This window comes from Chenopodium album, chromosome 11, assembly GCF_948465745.1.
Source record: "Chenopodium album chromosome 11, dcCheAlbu1.1, whole genome shotgun sequence".
Taxonomy (NCBI): Eukaryota; Viridiplantae; Streptophyta; class Magnoliopsida; order Caryophyllales; family Amaranthaceae; genus Chenopodium; species Chenopodium album.
In genome coordinates this window covers 10,219,233-10,231,941 of record NC_137844.1, presented here as the reverse complement: position 1 = coordinate 10,231,941, position 12,709 = coordinate 10,219,233, and positions in this window count along the sequence as shown.

Genomic DNA, 12,709 nt, shown 5'->3' with positions numbered 1-12,709 from the left:
CATATTGAACTTGATCATATCTAGAATAATTTATTAACTATTGCAACTTGCATTTGTTCATTATATTGGTTGACAAGGAATCAAGAAGCCAAAAGTAGAAAATTAAGACATGGAGTTTATCAAAATTTTATTTCTTATAATATTAGGTTGACGTCTAGTAGTAAGCAATGTGATAATATAATTTAATTATAAAGTAAATTGTAATTTTAAAATAGTAATGGTCCAATCAATTAATAGAACCCATGGTTACATCATTAGGCGGCCTTAGATAAACATTCTAACAACTACTACTATGGTCTATGGTAGTAGTGTAGTACACTATATATTATTCTCTTTGATGTATACATTAGTTAAGTTTTTGGAATAATAATAATAATATTATTGAGCATTATGTTGTCCAACATTGCTAGTGTCACTCTCTATATGGTTGGGAAGTCAAGTTCAACTTGGTGGACCATTCATCTTTCTTTTATTCTCTTTAAGGTGCACAATTTGTAGTTTATAAAACGTTATACTTATCTCATATTCTCATATGACAAATGAAAGAGTTGATAATTTTTTTTTTTGAAAAGAATTGAGCACAATATTGGTTAGAACATAAAACTCGATCACAGGGCTCTAACCATTAATTTAAATTTTAGGATGAATTGATCTTATGTTAGAGTGTATCAAGAGCTAAGAAATTAAATACTCGTAACTCAAACATTCTAGAGTATTAGATGCCAACCGTGCTGAATATCCGTACTTCCTTTGCCCATGGTCTTTGATGTCACAAACTATTTTCGAATTTTTTTTTTTCTTTTTTTTTGAGGAAAACTATTTTAGAATATTCATACTCTCTTTGTCCCATCTTTCATGTCATAAACTATTTTAGTACAACCTGACAAAAAAAAAAAAAAAGTAGTACAAATTTCTTATTTAAATATAATGTTTATATGTGTGTTTGCCTGATAATTTTTTTTTTTTTGTCAAGTTTCTTTCCTTACTGTATAAATGTATAATACATGCATGTTCTTTACGAATGCATTTTAGAAAACATAAAAGTGTTATTTACTTTTTTGAAGTATGATGAGCAAATTACATTCATGTATAAGTTTTAACTATTGTGAATTAGTGATCTTTATTACTCCGTATTAGACATTTAGACCTGGCATCCTGACCCAAACCCAATGATCCAACCCGAATGTGCCAACCCATGACTTGAAATTGACCCAAAACTGATCCGAAATCAGCCCGACTCGAAGTGAAATTGACCCGACTTTGACCCAAAACTCAAAGTTGACCCAACCCGAAATTGACCCTATACCCGAAGTGACCCGACCTGAATCTAACTTGAATTAATAGGCCCAAACAGACCCGAAATCCGAAGTGACTCGAACTAAAATTATCTTATACCTGAATGACCCGAACCATTTCAAGCCAAATACTTGACCCGAGCAGACACAAATAGAAAATAACCGCAATTAGGAATGACAACATATCGGATTCGGGTCGAATATGGCTAACTCTGAATCCAGTCCGTTAATATTCAGATCGTGGACTCGGGTCTGAATCCGGATTCGAAATCGAATTTGATTGACCCGTTTATTAGTTTGTATAAAAAAAAAAAATCTACCAATAAAGATTGACTCAAAGTATCGACCCGAAAAGACCTCATTCGATCTTGACCCAATATATGGACCCAAAAATTGACCCTACCCGAATTGACCCGACCAAAATGACCCGACCCAAAATGTTGACCCAAAATAACCTGACCCAACCCAAACCCGAATATTTGTTGACCCGAATTTAATCCGACCCAAAATAATCCAACCCATACCTGACCCGAATAACCCATTTGCCGGTTCTACTCCGTAGTACAATATAATAACTTGATCCTTGTGTGTGGACAAATTAACCACAAATTGCGGGGGATTGGTGGATTTATCACTAACTCACTAGTCTTTGCACTTGTGAAATGTGATACGGGTTTAGGATCTTACTACAATAGTATTGTTTGAAGGTGACAAAATGAAGGAGTACTTAGTGCTTTGTGATTTATGCTTTAATTTACAATTGTAGAAACTTTGAAAATAGATCTTTATTGGTGTGAGGCTGCTTTCAAACTAAAGTTGAGGGGCTATAATTATGTCCTTGAACAACACGTGTGAAGTTTATATTGAATTGTACTTCGTGTTAACACGAACAATGCAATTTAAGAGATTTAATGCTGATACAGATTTAAACATGTGTCTTTTCAATATCAGTGTAGAGAGGCAAGTATAGAGACGAATCATACTGTAAGAAAAACTGATTTTGGCAAATCGTTCCATGTATGAGGAGCATAGAAAATTGTGCTCAACTCTCGTAATAGGTGTGTCTAAATCATTTCTTTAGATCAAGGAATTCAGACATGATACTTAATTTGTCCGGTGCTAGATTTTCTGTATTGATTATAAATTAAGAGATGAATTATCTTGACTTTGTAATTTTTTAAAGGAAAATGCTATACATAGCCCTAAGGGCTACATATAAGCATTTAATATACTCTTGAAAATTGTTTAAATTTAGAAAATCATGATAAAAACACACTAATTACACCGATCTGCGCGTGTTTTTGTCATGAATTCCTAACTTTATACATTTTTCAAGAGTAAATTCAATGCTTATATATAGCCCTAAGGGCTATGTATAGCATTACCCTTTTTTAAAAAACATTTCAGCTTTCAATCAATAAAATAGGACAATATTTTTATTTTTATTTTTATTTTTTTTTTTTTTTTTTTTGGAACAGCAAAAAATGAAAATCATAATGAAAAATGTTAAAAGTAGATGTAAATCATAAGGTTAATGTTAAAAAGTTAATTTTGAAACATGAATTTAAGTGCTGATAAGGAGACTGTAGCTATTGGCTAGCTTTTCAATTTTTAGACATGAGACTAGAAATCGACTCTTATCAAGTTCGTTTTGGAGTGCATCTCAGCGCATAGCTGCTAGCCTGCTACGTATTTACAAAGCATATAGGAGGGCAAAAATGTAGGCAAGTTTCTGGAAAAAAGCCAGCTCTACAATGGTATATAATGTACCATTATGCATTCATAATGTACTATTAAAGTATAAGTTGTCTTAATAGTACTTTTGTGTACTATTATGCTTGTAGAGGTACTTATTACTATCATATAGGTTGAATATTTTCCTCCAAAATACCTACCACCTGTCACCTATTATGCATGTAGTGGTACATTTTTCCATCTTATATGTTTACTAACAAATAGCAGCTACGCGCTAGAATAAGGGATATCTAATGAGGGATTTTCCTAAAAAAAAAAACCCTCTTATGATAATTGGATTGATGTGCATTCTTAAATATCAAAATTGGCACCAAGTTTGGAAAATGTTTTAAATGATTAGGTATAGTCAAATTTATGTAAAGATTACTCTGTAACTAGTGTTTACTTGAATGTTGAATAAATCTATTTTTAAGCTGTTATATCATCTGAATAGGCAATCAACTTATGATTTTTGTGCCAACTCCACTCAGGTGTAGTAGATGACCCAGATTTTCATACCCATTCCACTCCCCGGGTAATTGGGTTTAATTGGTGCCAATCGAGATGAAAATCAAACTTAACATGAAGCTTTCAAGACTTCCACAAATGGTGGATTTTTTTTTTTTTTTTTTTTTTTTTTTTTTTGTCAACTTAGATCAATGTGCCATTAGTCAATTTCATCTTGAATAAGTATCCTTATAACTAGATTAACTACAATATACGAAGTATGTCACATATTTGTACGAAAAATAATTCAATTAAGTTAAGTTCAGCCCCAATCAGCTCAATTCCTAATTTATTTCTCTCATAAATAATTCATTTCACCTAGTTCAATTAAGTTAAGTTAAGTTAAGTTTAACTCCAATCAGTTCAGCTTAGTTCAATAAATCAAAACAGGCCCGAAGTAAACGTTATTGTTTTTATTTTATTATAAAAAATAAAACATGATATGTGTAGCCTTTAGGGGACTAAGAATAAACATTTAATAGTTTTCCTTATTGGGTTTTAATGTAGAAATGCGTGATAAAATCACGTGCAAATTTGTGTAATTAATGTTTATTTTCATTTTTTTTTCATTTTTAGCTCCTTATATGTAGTTTTAAGGGCTACCTATAGCATTTTTCATTTATTATTAAGTATAACTATTATAATTTAAACATAAATTGCACATTAAAAATAACACAATACTTTTATCTTCAAATATCTATAATTAATACTAAAGTAGAAACCGCTGACATCATTCCCTTCCTAAATTGCACACATGTCATGCTCTCATAAAAAAATTTCCCGCCTAAATATATTAATGACATCATTTTATTATTGTTTTTTTCTTTTGTGTTAAATCCTTCCATCTATTATGTCTAAAAAGTAGTACTCCTTATTAGATATTTACCAATCTCAAATTCAGGAATATTCCCATTTCCCCCAATTATTGAAACCCTTATTGCTTTATTGTGTTGTTTTGTCGCCTCTTTCGTAATTTTTTATGCCTCCATCATTATTTCAATATTTAAATTTTCACTTATTTTTTTAATGGGTGCAGTTATTATTGATTCTTTTATTTTATGATTTTGATTAATATTCAATGTAATACAATTGTTTTATTTTAATAAATTTGTAATTATTAATCAATTTGTGCGTGTGTGTGTTTTTTTTTTTTTTGTTAAACCGTACATCGTACGGGAGCTAAACTAGTATCCATTAAAAGAGAGAAATCGAGTTACTTGTTACTGTGATATTACCTTCCTTTTCGTTTCTTGCTTTGGTTTTGTTTTTCAAGCTCTACAAGTTAAAAGGTGTTTCTACCGTGGTCAATTACCCAAGCTTCACCCTTAGTAAGAAAAGGGCACCGAGAATAACATGTAATGTAGGCTGCAGTTCGCTAGAATCAAGGCGGTGCTACCTACAAAGTGGTTCCAACACTCATGGGATGACTAAAAAAGCAGTTTCTTTTAAGTTGGATTGTTTTCTTGTGTTCATAAGAGCAAGTGTTGCTCATAGCTTTGTTATTGTAAAGGTCTTAGTAGGCCTCGTTATTATTGTTTTACCTTAAACTTTTCAATATATGCAATTGAATATATATATATATATATATATATATATATATATATATATATATATATATATATATATATATATATATATATATATATATATATATATGTCCACTAAACTATACAAACCGTTTTAATTATAATTAATGTCAATATTAAGGATTACAAATTAACAAGAACATTCAAACAAATAATCCTTTAAAACATCTATGATTCACCTTGGAATTGGTGAAGAATTTAAGCAAAATCTAGCTTAGTGGGAGGCCTTAGCTTTTAAAAGTGGGAAATTAAGGAAGATTAATTAAGGTTGAATTCAATTATAGCACTTATCCACAAACACTATTAGTGATTAATTTTATAGGATTTGGTAGATAATAAGTCCATACCTTTACACGCCCTACACTACTGTCGTTCTCCACTACAATTAAAGTTAGCTAAACAACCTTTGTATTCTTCTTTGTCAATTGAGATTCTTAAAATGGTGGACATGTAATACTTTCCATCTTTTTGGATTTGAATATGTCCACTACTTCAAAATTCTAGTTTACTTGGTGCCAAAAATGAACATGCTTACTTAGAATGTTAGGTGTATAATTTAACTACTTAAATTGTGTATGCAACATGTATGAGAATGTCCTAACAATTAATTAGTACTAATTAACATATATACTTCACATATAGATGAGGAGATCATTTTATTTGATAAAAGCATTCTTGTTCCCTTTTGTTTATAAAAAAGAAACACCGCACTTTTCAATTTATGATTGTATATTAGGGTCTGTTCACTTCACCTTAATTTCAGTTCCGTTCATTTCAGTTCAGTTCCAATCAGTTCAGTTCAGTTCAGCTTCTAATTTCCTTCTCTCATAAAATATTCATTTCAACTCAGTTTCATTCAGTTCCGTTCAGCTCAGTTTAGTAAATGTGAACAAACCCTTAGTTTCTCTCAAATGCATCGACTTATTAAAAAAAAAAATGAGGAGGTTAGTTTAAATATCAAGATAAATAAATAGTGACAGTAATGCCTCTTGCCTAAGATTGGATAGTTTGTCCAATATCAAGACAAATGAATAGATAGTTCTTTAAAAAGTTTGTAAATCTATTGACGTTTTCTAAATTTAACGCCTTTTTTTTTAAAAAATAATATAATGTCTACATGTGATAAGGTTCAAACTAATTAAGTTCTCTATTCAAAAAAAAAAAATTTAAACTCGCGAACCGACCTGCCAATTGGCTGGTAAATTATGGAGTTTTCAAGCTCTCAAAAATCTCTAGTTTTTCATTACTGCCTGAAATTAGAGGTTTGGCTTTACCGTACTGTCGCATTTAGTTGTTTCATTACTTTTATGTATTATCTCTTTTTTGGCATACATCCGATTTTAAAAGAAGTTTAGAGAAAATAAGCAAATGAATTTAATACGATAGAAATGTTATTAGCACCAGAAATAGAGGAATTAGTTACTCCGTATTAATTAACTTACTATTTACATAAACCATTTTGAGTAATTTATCTATTTACATTATCTAAAATCTTCCTTAAAATGCGTGTATCGACAAAGATATTAATCAAAGCCCAGGTAAGGCATGTTGCTGTTCTTGTACCTTTTGTATCCAACGCTGGATGATATGGATTGCTATTTTGGCCTTTGGGGGGGAGACATTATAAGACACTGTCTTGTGGCCACAATAATACTAATACAGGTAATGGAAGAAGGCGCTCAAATAAGCCAAAGATATTGACAACCCCACATAGATTTTTGTCATTCAAAGCCAAATTTAGAAACAGCTAGAAGTGCTACTACTATCCGTGATTCTTCGTGTTGTGTTACTTGAAAATTTACTGTCCTTTTTCAACGTTACAAAATTTTGAATCAAATAATACTTTTTGTTTGGGTGCCAAATGATCCAAATTATTTGGGCCAAAATACCAATCAAGGCTTCAAAAGTCCAATGACTAAAAGATGCCAAGTCACAAGCCTAAAAGGTCTTCAATGGTCCAAAGAAACCAAGAGTTGACACATGTCAATCACAGGTAGGAATGGCAACGGGTCGGATCTGGACCGGGTTCGGATGGATCCGGATCCAGATCCGTTTATATATATAGGATCCATATCCTACCCGGATCCATCGGGTTTGGAAAATGGAGACCCGGATCTAGATCCGACGGTTTCAACGGATCCGGGTCCAATATATTTTGCCTAATTTTTTTGTAATAAATGTAATGTTTGGGTCAAAAAACACAAAGTAACCAACTTATACACTTATACTTTGAAATAAAATTATAAACAACAAAAAAAGTACGATGTTACAAATGAGCAAGTGAAAAAACAACGATGATATATCTGATATGAGCATTCAAAATTCATCTCTTGAAAGGGCTAATCTTTATCACTACTAACATCATCAATAATTTTAATAAAGAAACAAATAATTTTAGCTTTTTTTTAATAGGAAAATTAAAAAAGGGTAAACGGATCTGGGTCCAAATCTAGGGACTAGACTCGGATCCGGATTCGTTTTTTTCAGCAGGATCCGGATCCAACGGGTTCAAAATTTGAAGACACACTGCCATGCCTAGTCACAGGTTAACTGGGTCCACTACATCTACCAACCACAAGGGTATAAATGCTACCAATCTGACCAGATTTCAGATATTCACATATAGCCTCAAGCATTAACTCTCTTGCATAGCATTCTCTAATCCCAATTGGTATTGAATCGTACTGACTTAGGCATCAGAGGGAGTTCCTCGGACACCCCCGAGGCTAGGCTCACATGCTTCGTTGTGCAGGAAACCCTCGGTCCGTACATTCCTCAGATCGGGCTCACTCTTTTGTCCTCCGACTAAGGATCGTCTCGGTTCACATTGTTTTCATCCGAAACACTTTTTACTTAGAATTTTGATGTTATTGGATCTTTTAGCAGTAGGATGTTTATCGGTCCAAGATTGAACTGAATTGGACTGGATTAAAGATTGAAATTTTAAAATTTAAGAATCGAATACTGGACCGATTTTTTTTTTTTTTTTAAATAGTTTTTATTATTAAAAAAATTTAAAAAATAAGAAAAATGATTATTTAAAGCCTATTTTGAACGTCTAAGATGAATTAACTCATAATATTAAAATATGTGTAGCATATTGAACATAAAAATAAAACATTATAAAGGTTTTATTCATAATTTAAACAAAAATACATACCGATCCGATCCAAAACCGGATTTTAAGGGATTAATTCGGTCCAGATCGATTTTTGAACACCCTATTTAGGAGTACTCTCTAGTTAAGATGGAAATTATTGTCCAAAAAAATCCAAAATAGAATCTCTCAACCTGACCTTAATTAAACTATTGTATCATGTATTGGAATGTTTAATACTTCTTATATCCCAAGATAATTTACAAGTTTAACTTCTTTTTTCACAATTTATAGACTAATTTTGACTATAGTTTAATTTTTAGTCGTATTGAAAACAAATTTTATCAAGAAAGATGTTGTTCGATAGATATTAATAAAAAAAAATTCATAAGATCAGCTTTTTTATAGTCCTTTACTAATATTTAATTATATATATTTAAGGTCAGTTAGTGCATTAACATGTGTGTCAAGTTTGAATTTATCAATTATTATAAGACAGAGCTGAGGGTAGGGGTGTTTAAAAATCGGTCCGGACCAGAAAAATGGACCGGACCGACCCCAGATTGGACCTGACCGTACCAAAGCGAAGAAATCGATCTAGTCTCCAGGTCGAAAAATTTAAAAAACCGGTCTTCGGTCTGGTCAAATCCAAAACCCCTAGAATTTGGTTTTGGACTGGACTGATTTTTATGTTTAAAATTATAAATAATACCTTTAAAATATTTAATTTTTACATTCAATATGTTATAAATATTTTTATATTATAAGTTATTTCATTTTAGACGTTAAAAATAGGCATTAAATAAGCATTTTCCTTAAATTATTTTTTCTTTTTTTCATAATAATAAAAACTATTAAATATATTTAAAAAAATCAAAATCCGGTCCAAATCGGTCTAGGGCCGGTCCAAGCAAAATATGTCCGATCTCCGGTTCTTGAAATTGGGACAGGGGGCAAGTTGTTTGGGGCCCAAATAACTTTATTTGGGCTGGAATAGTCACAAGTCCAAAAAGGGCTCTTCCATGCCTAAGTCCAACTCGCCTTAAGACAATCCATTTGTCCTTTGGCCCAAGTCATCCCATGGCTTCCAAAGCCCTTCCAAGAGGGATAAATACCCCAAATTTATACCTACCAAGGTATCTACAAATCAGTTTACATATATTACACTTGCAAACATTGAATTTTGTCCCATATCTTCAATCCCACTTATACATTGGAGGGGTTTCCTCGGACGCACCCCCGAGTTCAGTCAACGTGCCATTCTTTGCAGGTGATCTTTGGCCCAACATCGCAAGGACCGAACCAGTCTTCGACTCACAACAGAAGGCCAAAGTCTTGACCACATTGTTTCAACCGAAACATCTATCAGGCACTTTCTTAAAAAAAAAAGAAATTGTTTATGGTAAACTTACCTTATTTAAAAGTGTAATTAAAAAAATCATCATAAATGATAATAACAAAAACTAATTTAATTACTTGTTAAACGTGAGGTATTTAATTATTAATAACAATGGGTATTTTTTTTGACGTGGGTTCTTTGATATAAATTCTCAAAACCAAAACCTCCTTGATATCATAATTGAAAGTAAAAGAAGAAAAAACATAACAATGGAGATGGAAAGCCATAAGAGGAGGAGGACGATGGAGGGAGAAATCGAAGAAGAGAGGTTTTTATTTCTAGGTTCAGAGCTCAATCTATTTTGTATCAATTTGAAAAAAATAGAGGAGAAATACGGTGGGAAGTGCTCTAAATTATCGTATGACCCACCATTGGTGGAGGTGGCGTGGAGTACTAACATTCACGCCACCTCTGGTTTCCTGCCTTTAGGTATGGCTTCAACCAGATTTATTTTCAAGATTGCCTCTTCTCCTTCTTTTAGGGTTTTGCTTTCGTGTTCTACAACTTCTGATTCAGATATATATACTTCTAATTGGTGGGGAATTATAGGATCCTTCATCACCATATTATTCTACGCATGCTTCGAGAGAGGTGTATAAGCTAATTCCAGAAGTTAGTGGTCCTAATAGTGATATTAAAATATCAAAATTGAATTAGTTGATGCTACTATTCCGAGGAAAAAATCTGGTAAAACGTGTCCTATTGTTGAAAAGATTGGAGGTAATCTATATGTCCTTCACTCTCTCTTTGTACACAGAGGCTTCATTGCACAACCTGAAATTCCTTTTGAGGTTTTTAATTCAAAATTGGTGAATGGAGAACCCTTCCAGTTCCTCCTTTCTTCGCTGCTGGTTCGGGTACTGTTATTTATGTATATGCTGTATTTGATCATTGTTTTGCAATTGAAACATCTAAAGAATGTTTTTGTTTTGACACATTCAAAGAAGAATGGTATTGTTCAGACAACATGACCTTTCATTTAATCAATATTCTCCCTATGACTATACCCTCGGGTCTGCCCTACTTCGGACTCTACGAACATAGTAGACAACTACATGTTGGCATTAATCTTCTCATTGAGCCCTATGCGTACTTAGCCGCCCTTGATGGAACCGTTTATGCATGACAATCTTTGTATCATGTTATTTTTAAAGACATTCTTCCTTATCCTTATCTGCTCATTCTTAGGAATGAATATGTTTATTCCTTTGAAGTCTATATAAGAAAATGTCATTAGAATGTGTGCTTGTTCCATTGTCTCACACAATGACTTTTCAGCTTGTGAGATACTACTTGTATCATTTTTCTCTGTTAAGATTTCAAGTACAAATTTCCTTTAAAACTGCAAGAAAGGGCGTGATCAAACAATAACAATAAATAATCAAGCAACATAACAATATTAATAAATTATATATAAACTATTCTTAAATTAACAAATTACGTAAAACTATTCATTAATCAACAAAATTACGTTAAACTTTATATATAATTTGACACAACAAATCATCATAATAATATATATTCTCAAAATATAATATTAGCAAGATCATAGACATGATACTAATATGATGAATAACAAATCCTAGCATGTCACTAAATAATAAAAATCAAAGTTTTATCCCTAACATGATATTAGAAAGCAATAAAAACATCGAAAACATGATTTTAGGAATTAAAAATATAATCTAAACATGCTTTTCTAAAGGAATAGAGCAATTAAGGGCTTGTTTGAAATTGTTTTTTGTTTCAATTTTCAGTTTTTTTTTTTAAAAAGCAAAAACTAAAAACAAGAAACAAGGATTTTTTTTTTCACTTTTTTTGTTGTCATTTTCTAAATTATCTTGATTTTAGTAAGTTTGACTAAATTTTTATTCATTATACGACACATATCATATGATTTTGAAAATCAAAAAACCAAAAAAACAGAAAACCACAACAATATTAAACGAATCTTTACTCACTTTGATGTCTCGTACCTCTTTCTATTAAAAGAATACACACGTTAGTAACTTCAATAAAGATTAAATCAAACAATAAAAATAATAAAAATTGATATATAAATTTGGGATCAGACCTTCAGAACTATCAACATTTCACGTCGAGGTCTAAGACAACTTCAAGCTTGACTAGGTGTGTCTAAATATCGTGAATGAGAAATCGTGACCAAATCAATAAATATAAAAAAGGATGTATGTTTGTATGGCTAGGCTTAGAAAAAGAATAAAGAGAGAAAGAAAGAATAAACTTTAGCTTAGATAGGGAGAAAAGATGATGATTGTTGGTGAGTAAAAACGAAGGAAATCGTTAAACGACCGAAAAGATAAGAAAAGGGTCAGAATTCGAATCAGAATAAAACTCCTTTTTATCGCGGCGCGTCAAATCGATCGCGGCGCGATAAAAAACAGTTTTTTGCGGATTTTGTTTTTATCATAACTTTTGATCCAGAAATCGGAATAAGACAAATAATATGTCGTCGTAAAGCTCTTGAAATTTACTTTCCAAAGCCAATTGAAATATTGATATCTTTGGTAGAATAAAATATATGACTGAAATAGTGGAAGGGGTGTCAGTTTTGAATAGAGTTTGAATTTCGTTCATATCTTTTTCATAATAACTCGGAATTAGTATTATATTATATCATTGGAAAGATAATTTTAAGGGTTATCCAACCATCTAAGTTTTAGATAAAAACTATGAGGCACGAAAAAATATCTGACTGTCTTTGAACGTGTTTTAATTCGAATATAATTAGCACTCTCAAAAAGAGGAGTTTTATTCAATTTCAAACTCTTTGATGTTTATCTTTTGAAAAGGATAGATTAGAACCTTCTAGTGACTTCTAAAAGCTTTTATAAATCCTAATGTTTTTTAAAATATAATTAATATTAATAGACCCTCCACATGATCATTGGGTCAACATATTAAGCTCAGATTGAGCTCAATTTAGTATTTTAAGCATAATTTCCTCGTTATAACTCGGATTTGGGCTTATAATATATCATTGAAAATCTATTTTCAAACCCCATCCAACTAAATAATTATTGGACTCGGATTATAGACAAGCTAAACTAGTTTGGACGTTTTTTCAGAA